The following is a 14,482-nucleotide window of genomic DNA, read 5'->3' on the forward strand; positions in this document are numbered from 1 at the left end:
CATACAGGTATTTTCGTCTTTGTGTGTTTGCTATTGTCATCTTCATACTTGGAGTTCACCCCGGTCTTCTCCCAGCCTGGCCAGGCGCAGTCTCTAAGGCCAGGCTGAGCGTGTCTGCCCACCTTGCTGGCAGCTCTCAGCCCGGCCTGCACGCGAGGACCTGGGCTATAACACATGCAGTTCCCTGGTCCTGGCCCCGGGGGCTCTGACTGCTTGTCTGGGCTGCAGCCTGGGCACAGGGTAGGAACACCTCACCGCAGATCCTAACTGAGTGGTCTGAGCCCAGGCTGGTCCCACACGGAGTGGAGAGCGGGGTGACTGAGGTGGGCACCCTGAGACACAACAGTGACATGCCCTGAGAGACGACAGGGAGACGCCCTGAGATGCGACAGTGAGACCCTCGGACACGACAGTGAGATGCCCCAGAGATATGACAATGAAATACCCCTACACACTCTCGAATGGCTGCAACACGGTAGTGACCACACCAAATCCTGACAGTTGTCGAGATATTGGGTCCCTCCTACCTGGCTGGTGGGAATGGAAAACAGTGCAGCCGCTCTGAAAAGAGTTTCGGTGTTTCTTTCTTTTTTTTTTTTTGAGGAAGATTAGCACTGAGCTAACATCTGCCACCAATCCTCCTCTTTGTACTGAGGAAGATTAGCCCTGAGCTGACATCGCCACCAATCCTTCTCTTTTTGCTGAGGAAGACTGGCCCTGAGCTAAGATCCGTGCCCATCTTCCTCAACTTTATATGTGGGATGCCTGCCACAGCATGGCTTGACAAGCCGTGCGTAGGTCTGCACCTGGGATCTGAACCAGCGAACCCCAGGCCGCCCAGGTGGAATGTGCAAACTTTACCGCTGTGCCACTGGGCTGGCCCACTTGGTGTTTCTTAACGAAACTAAACATCTCCATTTATCCCAGAGACAAAGACTTATGTTCACACAAAAGCATGTACACAACTGATATGAAGATTTCACAAAAAATTAAAAATAGAAATACCATATGATCCAGCTATCCTACTACTGGATATTTATCCAAAAATACTTGAAACCAACCATTTAAAGAGACTCATGCCTCCGTATGTACATCACAGCACTATTCACAATAGCCAAGATGTGGAAGCAACCCAAGTGCCCATCAATGGATGATCGAGCAAAGAAGATGCAGTGTATATATACAATGGAGTACTACTCAGCCAGAAAAAAAGACAAATTAGTGCCATTCGCAGTAACATGGATGGACTCGGAGAGTACTTTGGTAAGGAAAATAAGTCAGACAGAGAAAGACAAACACCATATAATTTCACTCATATGTGGAAGATAAACACACTGATAAGGAGAACAGATTAGTGGTCACCAGGTGGAAGGGCTGGGGGGTGCGTGAAAGGGGTAAAGGGCACGTATGTAGGTGATGGATAAAAACTAGACTATTGGTGGTGAACACGATGCAGCCTATACAGAAACTGATATATAATAATATATACCTGAAATTACACCATGTTATAAACCTATATGACCTCGATAAAATAATTTTTTGAAAAAGTGTGTACACAACTGTTAATTGCAGCTATACTCATAATCGCCCAAACTCGAGGCAAGCCAGATGTCCTGTAGCAGGTGAGTGGCTGACCCTACCGCGGTCCAGCCAGGCCGTGGAGCGCCACTCAGCAATGAAAAGGGTGAACTTGACACACACAACAACTTGCACGGCCCTTTGGAGACTGGGCTGAGTGACAGAGGCCCGTCTCCGAAGCTAACGTGCTGTCTGATTCCGTTCATGTTGCCTTCTTGAAGTGAGAGAATTGTAGGACTGGAGGACAGGTTAGTGGGTGCCTGGCGTTTGGAGCGGAGAGGGGGTGCAGTGGCTCCAGTGGGGCAGCACGAGGGTCTTCTCGATGGGACAGTGTGATGGTCACACAGAGCCACACGGCGGCTAAAATTGCAAAGAACCGAAGTCACACATGCACACGCACAAACACGTGAGTGGGTATAAACTAACGACGTCTGAGAAAGGCTTTGAGTGTGTCAGTGTCCATTGCTTGCCTCCATCCGGGAGCATATAAATAAATGCAGATATGAAGAGCGTATCATCAGCCTAGCGGCACTGGGGCAGCCCTTCCTGACCCCAGTGCTGTGGCCACAGGACACAAGGCACAGGGACCCTGAGAATGGGCCCTGCCCGGGTGTGGAGCCCCTGAGGCCTGCCTCTGTCCTCACCCCTGTGCAGCCAGCAGCAGCATGAGGCTGGGCAGAGACGGAGGTGTGGGGCTGGGGAGGTGACCGCCGCGCCGGTCCTTTCTGCCGGAGCCCGCTTCTCATTTATCTGGCTTTATCCCGGGGAGACCTCCAGGGCCTTAGTTTATGGCTTCGGCTGGAGCCCCTTTTCCTGGCAGGACCGGAGGCATGGCCCTAAATAGAAACACCATTCATAGGGAGATGTTCCCATGGACGAAGGAGGAGAGATGCTTATACAACTTGCGTCAAGATAGACTCACGTTTCTCCTGCTTAGAGGGCGGGAGGAGAGTCTTGACTAAGCTCCTTACGACGTAGAGGGGCTTCCGCCAGCTGGGAGCTGGGGGCCGGTCAGAGAGCGTGAGTCAGCTCCTCGTTCTGCTGGCAGAGGACGGCGTTAGCCCAGTGGGTTAGCGTGGAGCCTGCCGGGTAATCCTTTCCTGGAAGAAGGAGATCAATTTTCACACCCCAGTTGCTCCCTTTAAGCTGGCTGCCTGGGTTGGCAACAGCTCTTCGCTATATTGAGGGGGTTCGTATCCGTGGGTCCAGATCCTGCCGTGCACCGATCCATCCACGCCCCCTTTTGGGGGCGCAGGGCAGGGAGGCGGAGGGTGAACAGGGTGACAGGTGGGGTGGGGACGATCAGCTCTGGTCCTAGTCCTAGAGACAAGCCAGTGGGATGGGTCTGTGGGCTCCAGCCTCCCATCCACCGCCTTGGGTGACTTTTGAGGTTCCTGCCCCCTCCCCTCGCTGTCTCGCCCCCACCTGGCTTCTCTAACACGGGTCACAGCTGTGACCTCTGGATCCTCGCACGACTCCACCAGGCAGCCACCATTGCCATCCCCGTGCTACAGAAGGTGACTCTGAGGCACAGAGAGGTTAAGCCTGTCCTCCTGAGTGGCGTTGAGGCACGGCTGAGCCCAGGCAGTCTAGCTCCAGAGTCTGGCCCTGCCCCTCACCCAGGGAAGGAGGCCAGTCTTGGGGGAGAGCCCTGAAACCTGGGCTCAGGAGCCCTGGGCTGTGACCTCAGGAGCCGGGGGCCTCGAGACTGCAGAGCCAGACTCCCTCCAGCCCCTCTCCTCCATGCTTCCCCTGTGGTGGCTTTGTTTGAATGCACAAAATGGCAGGCACTGGGGATCGGGTATGGACGGGCTGCCTAAAGCACTCCCCTGCCCACTCCCCCTGCCCATGTGATGGAGGCGGGATCTGAAGCACTGTGTCAGAGCAGAAGCCCGACAGTCAGAGGCCCTGCTCACCCAGAGCTTACAGGCAAGGGCAAGCAAATGCGAGATGCCAGGTGTGCTGGATGGCAGCGAGTGCCAGAAAAGGAGGCAGAGCCAGGGGAGACGGTGTGCGGAGGATGGGGTGACTATTTAACAGGATAGGGGAGGCCTCCCTGACAATGTGACATTTGGACACAGACCCAGGGGAAGTAAGGAGGCAGCCACGGGGAGGAAGAGCCATCCAGGAAGAGGGAATAGCATGTGCAAAGGCCCTGGGGCAGTGGCATGCTTGGGTGTTCCAGGAGGGGAAGGCCAGTGAGGCTGGAGAGGAGAGGTGGTCATAGAGGGTTCAGATAGCAATTGCCTCATTGTCTCTAAAACCTTTTACAGCAGGTGGTGCATACATCCACCAACAAAAGCAAGTCAGTTGTTGCCTGGGGGCAGGGTTGGGGGACGTAGCTTGCAAAGGGGCACAAGGAAGTTTTGGGGGTGATGGAAATGTTTTGTGTCTTGATTGTGGAGGTGATTTTATGAGTGTAGACATCTGTCAAACGCACTGATGTGTAGAGTTCAATGAATACAGTTAACTGTACACTGATTATATCTCAACTAAAAGAACACAAAAGAAAAAGTCCCTGAAGTTCCGGGTGTTGGGCGTGCTTCTCACACCGGGGTCTGTTCTGCAGGGACATTTCTACAGAGCGGAGGGCCCTGACCTTCTAGGGCAAGTGTCCCCCGCAGATGGAAACCGAGGCACTCACCCAGCACCTGCAGGTGAGGGTGGGTTGGACGAGCCATGGCTCCACTCCTGAGCTTGCTGCTGCTGAGAGACAGCGAGTCAGCCCCAGAGGGGACTCTGCCAGCCCCTCCAGCCCAGGGCGCTGATAATGACCCACCAGCTACCTGCCGTCCCCCAGGGGCTGAGGGCCACCCGGCACCAGCCTCGTCCAGCAGCCTTACTTTCCTCTTGTCCTTGGTCACTACCTGGGGTCTCGGCCCCACAGACCCGGGTGCATCCTCTCCCCTCCCCCAGCCTTCCAGTGACCCCTCCTGGTCCCCCTGGACTCAGTCAACGAATATACTGCCCTGCCCTGAAGACACCAGCCCTTTCTTGTAGCCCCAGGGCCTGACACTCTCCCAGCACCTGCACCGCAGGCCTGAGGGGAGAGCCCTGTGTCTCTTCCTCCAATACCCTCTCCCAACCTCAGCCTTCCTCTCTCCCCCTCCTCCACCATGTGGCCCCTGGCCACTGTCCCCGTCCATTCCCACATCCAGCTCCCCCAGGACAGGTCCCTGGTCTCTCCCCGAGCCTGCCTCCTCTTTACCCCTGGAGACCTCAGGCCTCTCTCCCCACCTGCCAGCCTGCCCCACGCCCACGCGTGCGTCCCTTCTCCCCCACCGCTCTCCGCTGGCCTACAGTTCAATCCCCGGGGCTCTGGCACCTCCGCCCAGGGTCCGGGATGCTCTCTCTCGCCCCGGGATCGGCAGGTGCTGTCCCGTCCCCGGTGGTCTGGACCCAGCCTGTCCTCAGGCCTGCAGACCTAGCAGGGGCAGCGAATGGGAGTCGGGGACCTTGGGGACCTGCATGAGCCATGCACGGGTCTCCTAGTGGGCAGATGGGCTCAGCCTCTTGGCAGGGACTATCCAGGGATTTCACAAATGGGGGAAGCCCAGGGCTGGTGATGCTCGGAGTGTGGGGGCAGCAGGTGGGTGCAAAGGGATCTGTGAGGCGGGGCCGGGCTCCGGGCTGCAGGGACAGCCCAGCGTGGCTTCTGGTCATGACCTGTCCCCAAGTGAGGTGGGATGCACGATGGAGCTGGGGTACAGGGGACATCTGCTTCCTGGCCTTGGGCCCCCGGTGGCTGGGGCCAGCACCTTGAGCACCAGCTGTGGCAGACCTTGGAGGCACGATTGCCTGTGTTACTTCAGTCAGTCCTCTTGATGACCTTACCCCATCGGGGATGCTGTCCACCCCACAGGGAAGGAACTGAGACTCCGAGAAGCCGTGAGGCCGGCCGAGAAGATGCAGTGACTGGGCTGAGCTCCTGGGGGTCAGTCATCCACGCCCCCGCCCAGGGGTGATCCAAGGAGGACAATGTAGGACCACCTGGGACTGCGCCTGCATGGCTGTGACGTGAGTGGGTGGTCACTGTCCTTACACGGCTGGGGGCCATCAGAGCTCGGGAGGGGCAGGAGTGTGGACATGGCCTCTAGAGCTGACTTCCAATCCTGCTGGCCACCTGGGGAGGGGACGGGAGGAGCAGGTCAGCACTCGGAAGACCGCCCGGCCAAAGCCAGCAAGGGGGGCCCAGGAGGGAGCGTCAGTCTGTGTCTGGGTTTGGAGGCTGTCAGGGGAGACGGACATCCCACTGTGAGAAGCTGTGCTGAGCACGTGGGACAGTGGCTCTCGTCTCGGCTGTGCAAGCTCACTGGAGGGGCCCCCATATGGGTTCTGATGAACTGGCCGGGTGTCCTGGTCCCAGAATCTGCCTGCGGGTTTCACACCACTGCCAGCCGGTGGCCGTGGTGGCCCCTCCCCGTCTGCACGTGTGGTGGCTCAGCCCCAGATGGGCCGAGAGTGCTTAGCACCGTGCCTGGTGCGTGGGAAGCGCTCAGGAGACCTTAGCCCACAGTTTTAATGGCCCCGCAGCCGGGAAGGCCGGAAAAGAGCCTTCTGCCAGTTCCCCTGCAATTTACGTCCTGGTGCATCTAGAGGTCACTCACCTATCACACACACCTTACTTATCTGTCTGTCTGTCTGTCATCTGTCTTCCATCTAGATCTACCTATGATCTGTCTTCTATCATCTATCTACCTATTGATTAAATCAGTCCATTGACATTAAAAATTTTTTAAATTGAGATCAAATTGACACAACATAAAATTCTTCATTTCACAGTACACAGGTCGGCGGCTTTTAGTAGATTCACGATATTGTACAACCAACACCACCATCTAATGCCAAACATTTTCATCAACCCCAAGAACACCCCATCCCCGTTCACGGTCACTCCCAGCTGCCCCTCCCCAGCGCATGGCAGCCACCAGTGTGCTTCCTGTCTCTCTGGAGTTGCCTGTTCTGGACATTTTGTATGAAAGGACTCGTGCAACACGTGGCAGGGCACATTTCCTTGTATTGACCTGCATCTTTGAGGTTTGGGACGGCCTCCCTTTCCTGGTGAAGCAGAGACTTCCTTGCTGGCCTCGGGCTGGAGGAGGGCCAGCTCCTCCCGGAGGGTCCTGTCCCTTTGTAGTTTCCAGGCCTCGAGGGGGGACGGACACCCAGGCCGGGAGCCGTGGCATTCACACAAAGAGACTTTCATCTTGCACTTCTGGGTGTCTCACTCTCTGAGAGCTTCTGTTTTCTCAGAAGGTGCTTCCCGATCGATCGTGGACTTGCCTGTCCCTTAAATGCGCTTTTCAAAGCCGGTTTCCTGCCCTGCAGGTCCCCCCTTGCCCCCCCAGTCCCCAGCCGTGGGAGGGGTGACCCTTCCTCTGATCTCCAAAGGCAGGAAAGGAAGCTAGCAGGCCTTGAGGGAGGCGGACTCCGCAGCTGGGTGTCAGTGAGGGAACCATCTGGCTTCCGTCCGGTGGCTTCCCCATAGGATCAATTTTCCGGCTTAACCCTCTCCCCATCCGTCATCTCTGAGCCAGACACCGGCCTCCCCTTCTGCCTAGTGTCCTCACTGCGTGCTGGGCTCCTCCCTGGGGGCAGAAGGGGCCTGCCTCTCCTCCCCCTTTGCTTCTGCTCCAGAGGGTGTGACAAGAAGTGGATAGTGACAGCTGTCCTTCTCCAGGGAGCGGTCTGCAGGGCACTTCCGTGTTCATTGTCCCCTGGACCCCCGATCATGGCCAGCAGAGGCCAGTGCTCTTGCTGTCCCATTTTGTAGGAAGCCTGCAGGGAGGGTGCAAAATGTGCTTGGCACACGGCCACAAGACTGGAAGGTGGCCGAGACGTGGCCTGAGCCCTGGCTCCTGGTTCCCTTCACCTGGGTGGCTGTGGCCCTGATGCATGGCGGTCACTGGGGTCAGCAGAACAGGCTGGGGCCTGGCTTGGCTGTCAGCGGGGCCAGCCGCCTGGTCTCCTCACCCTACACTGGGGGCTTTGGACGTCCTCACAGGGCTGTCCGAGCGTCCAGGCAGACGCAGAGCCCCCAGCAGCATCTGCCCCATGAGTACTGGCCAGGGCCGCCGAGATGGCTGTGGCATCTGCCAGGAGGGGTGAGTTCACCTGCACTGGTGTCTCGGACGGCCTCCACCTTCTTGGCGCATGGTCCTCAGCGCATCATCTGGGATCCTCCCATGGAGAGAGCTCTGTTCTTGGGTTGACTCCCCCAGAGAGGGGGACAGAAGGAGTGTGAGTGTGCAAGGCCCGGGAGGCCTGACGAGTGTGCCCGCAGAGCCTGCCCTGCTCGCATGGTCTTGTTCTATGAGGCCTGAGGCCCTGGGGTCAGGAGCAAGTCTGAGGACCACTCCATGAACTGGGCGTCCCTTGCAGCTGCCGGTCTCAGGGTCCCAGGCCCGGGAGGAGGGGGCGGGGCCTCAGGTCACAGGTCGCAGGTTTCCCCCAGGGACTCACCCCAGATGCAGACACGGCCAGACAGGCTGCAGTGGGGCTGGACGGCAACCCCTCGGGAGACAGGCACGGCCAGCGTGACTGTCCAGACGACCACCTCTGAAATCTGGATGGGAGGTGTTGACGAGCAAAGACGTGGGGACCACTTTCTAGAGGAAACCACGTCTCAAATGCACCGAGTGTCCCAGGTACGGGGTGACAAAGGCTTCCTGATGCTTCAGGCATGGTGCTTGCCCCACAGAGGCCCAGATTCCTGTAGCATGACAGGGGTTCTTACTGCAGAGGGGCTGCAGGCCGTGCCCCGCCCCCAGAGCGTGGGGTCAACCCCGATCCTGCCGCTCTGAGTGCTGAGCCCGTCGAGAGCAGGTCAGCCTCCTCAGTTCCTCGGGTCATCTGCATGGGACCGCCAGGCAGGACGTGCCCCTCGGCCCTGAGTACGCTGGGCTGCCTCAGTGTCCCCTGTTGACTGCGGCCTCTGGCCTGGGCAGAGTCTTTCAGGGGCACCCAGACTGCCATGGTGGTTCCAACAAGGCCTCATGTCCCAGGACAGTGGCCCCAATGGCCAGAGGGGACATGGGCTGAGCAGAGGCCTCCACTCCTTCGTCCCCACCCTGCGGCCTCCAGGGAAGCCCTGATTGCAAAGCTGGAGGGCGGTGGCTCTGGGAGTTCAACCAAGGTGCTAGTTGTCCCCTCAGGACCTGGGCTTGTTGAGAGTGAAGTGGTCCTGCTCAGAGAGTCTCCCTGTGGCATGAGGGCAGGTGCAGGGGCAGCCCTCCTGCCCGGCTGAGGCATAGGATGGTGATAACTGCTGTGTGGGTGCTGTGAGGACCCATATGATGCAGAGTGTGCTCAGGGCTGGCTCCTTGGGGCACATGTGTCCGTGATCCCCCTCACCTGGTCCTGAGGACAAGCTGGGCATGCCTCACAGGTGCCTTTCCGTGGAGTGGAGAGACCTCTTAATGTAGCTGGGTCCTTGGACACAGACAGCACTTGTGGCCTAGAGAGGAGAGTCAAGTGACCGTAAAAGTAAAATGTTTAAAACAGCTCTTCTTCCTCCTCAATTCCCTCCTCAGCCCTCTCTCTTAAAAAAATTATAATAGACTATTTTTTAGAGCAGTTTTAGGTTCACAGAAAAATTGAGGGGAAGGTATGGAGGTTTCCCACTTCCCCTGCCTGCTCCCCGCCCCCATGCACAGCCCATCGACACCCCCCACAGAGCAGTGTGTTTGTTACAGGCCATCAACTCACGCTGACACCATCACTCAGAGTACACAGGTGACACTCGGGTTCACTCTTGGTGTTGTGCATTCTGTGGGTTTGGACAAAGGCACAATGACGTGTGTCCACCATCACACAGAGTAGTTTCTCTGCCTTGCACACCCTCTGCGCTCCGCCTGGTCACCCCTCCCCCTCTCTCTTTAACAAATATTTTAAAGGATTCCGGACCTCAGGTGCACAGACGGGATGGATCCCAATCTGGGGTCACAGCCCACTCAGCACACCCACCCTGCCCTCGCTCTGTGAGGTCACACCGATCATAGAACCAGCACTCCGCACCTTCCAAACTCGAGAACTGGAACGCGGCCGGTCACTTGCGGTGGCCTCTGCTCTTTCCCACCCCACCCCTTCTTCCTCCGTCTGAGGGAGCCGGGACTCTGCCGGTGGTCTTTGTTTTCTTCGCAGTTTTATCACATATATGTGTAGGCTGAGAACACACGTGGTGTAGTCTGGCTTATTTTTGAAGTTTGTGAAAAGGCTGTCACTCCTTACGCGGCTTTGTGGGACGTGATTTCCCTGTTCAATGTTGTGTTCCTGGGCTCGTCCACATCCTGTGGGTGCTGGCAGTTTATTCAATGTCGCCGTCGCAGAATTTCTCCTTGTGCGATTACACCACGAGTGGTCCGTCCCCTTCTCTCGCTGCTGGGCACTCGGTCTGTGCTGGTGTTCTCTTACCCACAGGCGCCCTGCACAGCCCCGCAGGCGACCCTCTCGGCCAGGTGGCTAAGAAGGGGATCTGGATCACGGGGATGCAGAATTTTAACTGGAAAGAGAATGCCTGTTTTGCAAAGTGGTTGCCCCGATTCACACGCCAGCAGCAAAGTGTAAGAGTTCTGCTGGTCCACATCCTCTCCAATATTTGGAATGACTAAAACAATTTTTTTTGGTCAATCAAATTCATGCAGAGTTGTATGCCGTCCTGAATCGTGTGTCCCAATTCTGGTGAGAAGGAGCTTCTCTGGTCGTGGGCTCTGTGCTCGGCTCTCCTGGGGGCACCTCGTTGCGTCCTCTGCCCACATTTCTGTTGGGTCGTTGGCTTTTCCTTACGGACTCCTAGCAGTTCTTTGTAAATTCTCGACACTACTCCTTTGTCGGTTTGCGTGCAGTGGGTATTGTCTCCCAGTTTGTGTCTCCTGGTCTTTTCACCTTCCTTAAGGTATATTCTGATGAGTGAAAGCCCCTAGTCTTACTGTAGTCAAATTGGTCAGTCTCCCCTTTATGTTGTCAGGGTTTTATGTGTCTTGCTTAGGAAATCCTTTCCTACCCTCAGACCACATAGATACTCACCTCATTTTCTGCTAAACTTTTAAACTTTTGCCTTTGAAATTTTGGGTCTTAACCCACTTGGAAATGCTTTTTGTGACCGGGGTGAAGGAAAGAGCCGAGGTTTTGTACTGTGGTTTTTCTGCCTCATTTCTCGAATGACTTTCCCTGGGGATCCGACCCGCCACTTCCCTGGTCGATTAGAGTCCGTCTCCAGGTCGGGGAGTTGCTGTTTCTGTTTTCTGTTCCATCGGTCGACTTGTCTCTTCCTGAGTCAACACCATGTGTTACACTTGATGCCAGATTTACAAGCAGCCTTTCCAACTGGCGGAGCAACTTCCCCTCCTTCTTTTTCTCCTTCAGAAGGGTTTGGACTGTTCTTTTAAAAACTGAGTTATAATCCACACGTAGCAAAGTACACAGACCTCAAGGGTACGTTTCACTTAGCTTTTATAAGTGTGCATCCTTGGCAGAGTTGTCAGGGCTCCATCACCAGCCTCTCCAAAACTGATGGCATGAAGTGCCCTTCGTTGCGCTTGGGGCTCAGAGCGTCACGAGGCGGCTGGATGGCCAGGGCAGCTTGCCTCTGCTCCGTGCTGTCCGCAGGAGCTGATGGCTGGGGTGGGCTGACCACTCAGACGTGCTCTGTCGGACCACCTTTCCTCCCTCCTTATGGTTGATGCTGGCTGGACCTCAGCTGGGCTGTGGCCGGAACCCCTACACCTGGTCTCTCCCCATGGTCTTTCCTCGGGGGTGGCTGGGGCTCCTCGCAGCCCGGTGGCTGGGTTCCCTGTGCACAAGGAGTTCCTTCCGTGGTTCCTGTGGGTTGAGGACTACGGAGGTCTGCCCAGGTTCAAAGGGAGGATGGAGACCTCGCCACTGGAGAGGAGTCTCAAGGTCACCTTACAAAAAGCTCGTGGGATGGAAGGAATTGATACATCTTCATAAAATACAGCTTGCCACCCCCCAGGTCAAAGAGTAAGATATTTCCAGTGACCCTGGGGCTCCCTGGGGCCCTTCCAGTCCATACCAACCCTTGGAGGTAATTACTGCCCTAATCCCTATTGACATAGATTAGTTCTGCCTAATGGTTTTGTTAGAGAAAACTCACACTTCTCCTTTTTTTTTTTTGCTTTTTTTTTTGCTGAGGAAGATTCTCCCTGAGCTAACATCCGTTGCTAATCTTCCTCTTTTTTTGCTAGAGGAAGATTAGCCTTGGGCTAGCATCTCTGCCAATCCTCCTCTATTTTTTTTGTATGTGGGTCACCTCCACAGTGTGGCCGGTGAGTGGAGTAGGTCTGTGCCCAGGATTTGAACCTGCGAACGTGGGCTGTGGAAGCAGAGTGCATGGAACTTTAACTACTCAGCCACAGGGCTGGGCCCTCTTTTTTTTTTTTTTCTGCTGGGGAAGATTCGCCCTGAGTTAGCATCTGTTGCCAATCTTCCTCTCTTTTTTTTCCTCCCCAAAGCCCCAGCACATAGTTATATATTCTAGTTGTAAGTCCTTCTAGTTCTTCTGTGTGAGCCACCACCACAGCTTGGCTACCGTTAGACGAGTGGTGTGGTTCTGTGACCAGGAAATGAACCTGGGCCCCCAAAGTGGAGCACACAGAACTTTCACCACTAGGCCGTGAGGGTTGGCCCAGTTCTACCTAATCTTGAATGTCGCTGAATCTATAAATGGAACCACACCGTGTGAACCCTTTGGGGTCTGGCCTCTCGTCCTCAACATCATTTCACGTGAGACTGACCCACACGAGAGAACTCAGGTCTACTTGCTCTCTCCACCCGGCTGTGTTCTGTTGCACGAGTGAGCAGTCTGTCCATCCCACCCTGGGTGGACGATGGATTGTTTTCACTTTGATTATCACGAATAACGCCACTATGAACATGCTCACACAACTCTTCCGGCGTACGGAACTGCTCATTTCTGTTGGCTGTGGGCCCAGGAGCAGGGGCCTGGGTCTTTGGATGTTTGTAGGTTTGGCCTCAACATATAGCGGCCAGCCCCGAGAGTCGGTTGTCCCATTACACACTGGTCGACGGTGTGGGGGAGCCCATTTCCCCACGGCCTTTAGATTTTAGCCATTCTGGTGGGGAGGCGGGTGTGGCACCCCCTCATCCTAGTTTTAACTGGCATGTCCCAGACTACATAGGTGTTGAGTAGTTTTTGAATATTTATTGGCCACTTGGACAATCTTTTTGGGGAACTGATTTTTTAAGTCTTTCACTCATTTATTTAAACTTGGGTTCTCAGGCTTTTTTCTTCTTGGTTGGTGGGAATCTATTATTCTGGATGTAAGACTTTCGTTGGGTGTGACCTGGAGTTGGCCAAACTCAGGCTTAAGGGTGCCATTCTCAACGACTTCCCCCACTTCAGACACCAGCTCGGGGTCTCCAGGGCCACCCTCGCTTTTGAGCTGCTGGCTACAGATTCGGGGGTCCCCACGGACTCTCTCAGGTTCCATCATTCACCACAACAGCTCATGGGACTAGAGAAAGTGCTGTACTGATGATCACAGCAGAAAGTTAGTACAACAAAAGCTTACACATCAGGACAGCACAAGGGAGAGAGGCACGAGGTGAGGCTGGGAGGGTCCCACACTGGAAGCTCCTGTTGTCCTCCGATGCACGTCCCTCCCAGCTCACCTGTGCATGACCGTGCTCTGAGGACTGCCGAGCGGGGAGGCCTGCCGGGTTCCAGGGTCCGGGGTTTTCGTCAGGGTTTCGTTACAGAGCTGTGATTGATGGAATCACCGCTGCGAGCTTCACCCCAGCCTCCAGCCCTGCCCCTCTCCAGAGGGCGAGTGCTACCAGCTCGGCTCGAAGCCCCAACTGCCCCTCTAATCCCGTGGTTGGTCTTCTGGTGTGACCAGTCCCCAACCTGAGTCACCTTGTTAGCACAAACTAGCAGATGTGGTTGGTACCCAGCACTGTGGGACCCTCTCAGCATCCCTGCTGCTTCCGGAGGCTCTGGTGGCCTCTCCTCCAACCCTACCCTGAGGCCAGAGAACACCATCAGCCATGGGGGTGGGGGGCACAGACAGGAGGCTGCCAGTAGGAGCACCACCCTGGTCCTGGCAGCCAGCATCCTTCTCCTGATGCATCGACGGCCTGTGCCTGCTGCCCCTGAGCTGACTGCATGAGTCGCTGAACTGCACCCTATGTATTTGGGAGGCGGGGTGGGGTTGGAAGGGTGTGATGTGCTGGAACTCGCCCCGTTAATCCTAAAATGCTCCTTCCCCTTCCGCCTGTTTTTAGCGCCTGCACTCATGTGCCTGCCGAGCACACCCGTGGAGAGGCCCCGCTAACTGGTCAGCGCACAGATTTCCTGCAGGTGCGGGCGTCCCTCCCCATCCTGGCCGTGACCGGCCACAGCCACCCACCAGCTCCCACTGTGGGGACCTGCAGCGCAGAGACTGTGGCTTCGCTCTGCCAGAGCCTGGGGCAGCCGGGGCGGCAGGCTTGACCCCAGGGGGATGTGGGCTCTCATACCCGCTCTGCCCCGGACCTCTAGCCCACGATGATGACTTCTGGGAGGGAGAGGCCCCCAGACACCTCGGGGTGGGGCTGAGAGGTGGGCGCCCTGGACCTGGGCTCAGTGCCCCAGCAGAGGTGTGGGTGGGCTCTGCCTTTGGTACATGGCCCCCGGCTCCCTTCATCCTGATGACAGACCCCCTCGGGCTAGCTCTGGACTGTGTGGTGAGGGGACAGGGCTGAGGGCTCCAGAGGCACCTGGGAGAAGCTGGCCTGGCTTCCCCACCATGTGCCTGCTGGCTGACCCCGCCTCCTCTCTAGTGTAGACGCACACAGTGGTCAGACGTGGTGGAGGAGGGACTGTGTGGGGACTGACAGAGGCAGGAGGGATCCCTGTACACAGGGGCTCGGGGTCCCTCCCTGTGAG

This window comes from Equus przewalskii, chromosome 27, assembly GCF_037783145.1.
Source record: "Equus przewalskii isolate Varuska chromosome 27, EquPr2, whole genome shotgun sequence".
Classification (NCBI taxonomy): Eukaryota; Metazoa; Chordata; class Mammalia; order Perissodactyla; family Equidae; genus Equus; species Equus przewalskii.